The sequence below is a fragment of the Montipora capricornis genome, chromosome 9 (assembly GCF_036669925.1).
Source record: "Montipora capricornis isolate CH-2021 chromosome 9, ASM3666992v2, whole genome shotgun sequence".
Classification (NCBI taxonomy): Eukaryota; Metazoa; Cnidaria; class Anthozoa; order Scleractinia; family Acroporidae; genus Montipora; species Montipora capricornis.
In genome coordinates, this window is record NC_090891.1 from 48,797,125 (window position 1) to 48,802,206 (window position 5,082).

The window sequence follows — 5,082 nt, forward strand, 5'->3', positions numbered from 1 at the left end:
GAAGAACCGTTGAATTAAGTTAGACTGAACATTAACAGAGGTACCCTCTGTCAAGGAGGGGAGAATGAACAGAAGGAATAGTTTCGCTTTTTTGTAAACCGCTTTGTGTCATTTTATTTTCGCATATTTCGCGTTGTCAGCCCTAGCGCTCCTTAACACCTACGAGCTCATTGTATTCCTTTGTATAATTTTGCTTTTGCGCCTTCGCCTCGTTATATATGCAGATCACCTAGTTTTTTTTCGTCACCTGCTTAGTATAAAGTTAGCATTTTTTAGTTTTAGGGCGGTTCTGTTTTGGCATTTTCGTTCGGTCAGAATGTTTGGGTTTCTAAACAGAAGAGAAAAGTTAAAGGGTTTTTTTTGGCATTTCGTTCGGTCAATATGCTTATAAAATAACTACTCTTCAATAATATTGTTACGCATTGGAAAAAATAAAATATGTAGTGTGCAGTGTTTTTCATTTTGAATTTATACATATTTAATATTTGAAGTAAATGGATTGAATGTACATGAAATGATGTGTTTACCTTTTTACATTCCCCTGACAGAATCTTATTATGTACGGGGTCATCTGCTGCAGTCTACAGTAAAAGAACATCAAGCTGTTAATTGAAAGTGATCATTATTTGTTTGAATGAACTTCTAGTCTCATATTAACTACGCTGTACAGTAGAATTGAACTTCAGTTCTGTATGGGAATTTCTAATTATTGGGATTACATAATGGAAGCATACTACCAAAAAAAAAATAATAAAAGTACATGTACTTGACAAAAAAGTTTTTTTATATTTACCGTCTGCCACAAGGTTTCCATTGATTGAAGTATATTTGTTAATGTTTTTAATGTGGTTTTTCGCCCACGTGTAATCTGTGTTGATTACATTATCTAAAAAATACAAGTATTGAGATAATTAATTTTAGGACTGTTACAGTGTAGTTGTAGTAAGTTATAGATCGTTTTCACGTGACGTCATCATTTTCTAAAATCCAAAACTAAAGAGCCACAAAAGTTTTTATCCTCATCAGGCATAAGAGGCGGTAAATTTGTACCCATTTGCAATTTTAAAGCTCAATAGCGTGCTTCGTTTGGAAACCAGAGCATTTTGAATTTCTGAGTTATAGCGGTGCGCGGTGACATGAGGCGACGATCGAGTTTATTGAGAAATATATATTTATCTCATGGTTTTGAGCCTTTTTAGAATTTAAAGCATTAGGAAAAGTGCTTAGGTAAATAGCTGTCTGTTCAGTACAGATGATCTCTGGCCTAGATACAGTGTAGCCAAAGTATGTAACAGATGTTGACACTATTTTCCGGCCGCCATATTGGTGCACCACAGATGTGCACCAACATGGCGTTTTCATACTGGGCTCTGTAAATTTCTGCGAAACATTTCGACGAATATCAGAAGTTTGGGGAAACGCACAGGCCTAAAACTTGGAGAAGTGTCTTCTTCATTTATCTGAACTACAACATCACGAATTCTTGACTTTTTCCACTGGATGGTTTTTGATTTATTTTTTTGTTGCGTGACAGTGAAAACGATCTATTACAGATTATGGCATTATGGTATGTATTAGGAACGTTGAAGTTTTGGAAAATGGACAGAAGCTAAAAAAATTCATTTGAACTTCGTATACAGCTGTACTTCATTTTCACATCTAGTCCTGTTAATATTGCTATAAGTATTAAAGTTGTTTTTGTGTGGTTGAGTTGAGAACAGTTAATTTCTGTACTTATGGTAGGTGCACAATAATTTATTTTGTGTCTATCACTGTTCTGACTGCATGTACATTGTATGCCGGAAGTGTAGGCAATAATTATTATAATGACAGCATAGATCTAGTGCTTAAATTGTTATTGATTTTGATAGGTGTGTTCTTGCAAGATGAAACCCATGGAAAATGTTAAATATGAGCTACTTGATGGTTGTTGAATTATTTTTGTGGCAAACTAGCTAGACTAAGTGTTTTGGATAATGGCGTATTATATACCGGGTATAAACTCGCTGCTTTCTCCAGCCTGAGGAACTGTTAGCTTTTGGGACAGGACACGACCGTTGTCCTGGTGACATATGTTAAGTTACCTCGTAACGCCTTGTGTGAAATGTGATCTAAAAGACAAATTCAAAGTACAGTTAATTTTCTTATCGTCTTGAGTTCACAGCACGGGTAGTCACAAGGAAAGTGTAATTGAAAATTTTGATATTTATGACGTCATAGAATGTATACTTACAAGGTTTGGCCTTCTGCCTTGCAGCACATTTTTGGTGCCCGTTATGCTTCCCTAAAATAAATTTAATGTTGATATTAGTAAATCTGTGAGCTTTCATGCCATAAGTTTTGATGGTCATGGTTTATATACTTGCAGGGAATCTCTTTAGAGTGAAAGGTGATAGATCTTTATTCTCTAGTGCTTGGTAAAGCTGACCTTACGTTATACAATATTACTCAAAAGTAAGTTGACAGTCTCAATTCGATGCTCAAAACTCGATTCTCACTTCTCAAAGTTCGAGTGACTTGAATTTTGAGTCTGGAGTATCAAGTAACCATTATCTAGGATTGAGAAAATAGGTGATTTCCAATATGTAGACTCGGAAAGGTTTTCAAGGAAACAATTAGTTTCTTGTAGAGAGAACAAATGGCTCTTGTACATTATGTACAATTTAGTATAGTGCGTCTACCATTAGCACATGATATTATTTTAAACCCAAAGATTCGACAGTAATAGTTTTGTGGAGATCTTAATTCTGTTTAGTTTTTCATTTGTATTGACAAAACACTGTTCTAAAAAGATGGTGAAAGACAAAATTTAAAAATGGATTTGGTGAAATCAAACTACACACTGCTGTTGTCTGTATGGTCCAATCGAATGCATGTTTTCAGCCATGTACACAATTTTCATCCAGTTTCATTGAGTTTGTGCAAATAAAGGTAGAAACTATAAAATTTGTTTAATAAAACTTTTGTAGTCAGCAAAAGGAAACACTGGACATAGAACACATTGTAGCTGTGAAGCCTTTTAGTTTAGTATCATAGTTTGGAGAGCCCATCTTTCTATGATTTTTTAATGACCTCCCCTGGGGTCAAGGTGACAATGGATATTTTCTGGAATTTTGTGCAGTGTGTGGTTCTAGGAAATGTCCATATTTTTGCCACAGAAGAGATTGGAAATTCCTGGGGCAGGGAGGGCACAAACGTTAAGAAAATGTATGAGGCATAATTGGAATTATCCCAGGGGTGGGGCACGGGTATTAGGAAACATGTCTTTAGTAGGGGAGGTATTGATCATATACAGAACTATATACAATAGTACTTACATGTAGAAGCAAATTTCCAAAATGTAAAACTGAAAAAAATCTGTATGATTTGATTTCGGTAGATTTATCAGAAACAATAGAATGATATCCTTTCGCTGACGTGGTGCTGTCGTCTGGCTGTCACAATCTAAAACAAGTTCAGTAATTAATTTTATGCTGCTGTTACTTGTGCTTTGTAAGTTGTGCCATTTAAAATTTTAAATATAGCGTAACAAAAAGGTCAATAAATTAGTTGAGGTTTTTGTCCCTTTTTCTGATATTAGAAATGATACATGCTAGTATTTTACACCTTAATACATTAGGGATTGATAGACTGTTGTGGTTCTGAGTTCTAGATAATGTGATGTTACATTAGTTTTCTGAAGGTGGTACCGGTGATGGGTATTTTTGTGACCTGTGATTGGCTCTTTTTATTACTTGTGAAGTGTGAAATGGATATTTTTCCCCTCATGAATTGTGATTTCCATAGTATGTATGAACTGTGATTATTGAAAATGCATTCTTTTATTTTCCATGAAGCGTGAAGTGCAAATATTATAATATTTTTTTGTAAGTGTGATGGGACCCTTTTCTTGTGAAACGTGATCTATACCTCCCTACTCCATTTATGTCACTATAGGATTAATGTTAATTACATGCAATTAATGTCAATTTAAGTATTCTGATGTCAACTAATTACTTACAATGTACTAACAATGTACAGTCCTCATTGAAAGTTTCAGGATTGAGTGATTCTGTAATAAACAAATTTGCTTCTTTTTTAAAGAGTGATTGCTTTGACTTTTTTTAACTTGAAAAATTTCCTAGTCAAGATTACTTGTTGTCAGACAAGTCAGATTCAATGATGCTGGTTGTAAACCATTTACACAAGAAAGCTGCAAGATCATGAATGGTGCCTCAAAATTTTTCAGTTCTTACAAAATTTGGCTTCTGTTGATAATGCTTGCAAACTTTTGGTGGGTGGTTGTTTGCTTGTGTTTGCATATTTTCACAAGTGCTAGACAGCTTCATTTAGGAAAGTGTTTGTTGCTCCCAAGGTCAACTTTCATCAGTGTTTGTGCTCTCAAAAACATTTGCTGACGATTTGATTTCTTTACATACTTCTATGAAGCTGATTGATTCACAATTGCAGAAATTGTGTGAATTGCCAAATAGATACATTGTAGCACTACTATGGGTGTAAGATGGGTGTAAAATTTTCTACAGGTAGATGTAGTGTTAACAGTTTTGTAAGTTTTGTTCAAAAGGAATACTTAAAAGTTCATTATGGTTGGTTGGAGTTGTTCTCCTTCACCTGTAACATTGAGATCATTAACAAGAGACTGGTCATTTGTTGAAAGGGTGGGGTAGTTAATGTAACTAGCAGGGTGGGGGCATGTTGAAATTTTCTTGATCTTCCCCTTTGTACAGCATTTATTTTTCTTTTACTTTGTTTTAGTTTGTCATTCGCTACTTGTCAGCTGTTCTGGGAATATTATTTAAAGTATGTTCCGTTTATCCGAGCATAAAAATCAATGACCACACCTATTTGCAGCAGCTTTCTTTCCAAACCAGTTCCTTCTTGTGAGACCATTAAGTTATGCATTGTTTTTAACGTTGCTTGATTATAAAGTGTTACGTTCATATTTTATTATACTCTACCTTTGAAGGTAGTTTTTCATTTTACTCTTTTTCTATCTGTGTAAGTTGAATCTTTTAGGCTATCCTCCCAGAGTACCCAGACAAAAACCTCTTGGTGCAGAGCAGAGAACCAATAAACTCAACC

The 5,082-nt window shown here is 34.7% G+C and overlaps 1 long non-coding RNA gene across 1 annotated transcript; it reads right to left on the bottom strand.

Annotated features, from left to right (window-relative positions):
* Positions 1-1,992: 1,992 nt before the first annotated feature.
* On the bottom strand, positions 1,993-3,426 carry LOC138015836 (uncharacterized). The gene is made up of 3 exons (XR_011125650.1): positions 3,318-3,426; positions 2,234-2,284; positions 1,993-2,111 (listed from the first exon to the last, which is right to left on the bottom strand). It is a non-coding gene; the product is annotated as an uncharacterized lncRNA (long non-coding RNA).
* Positions 3,427-5,082: the final 1,656 nt, after the last annotated feature.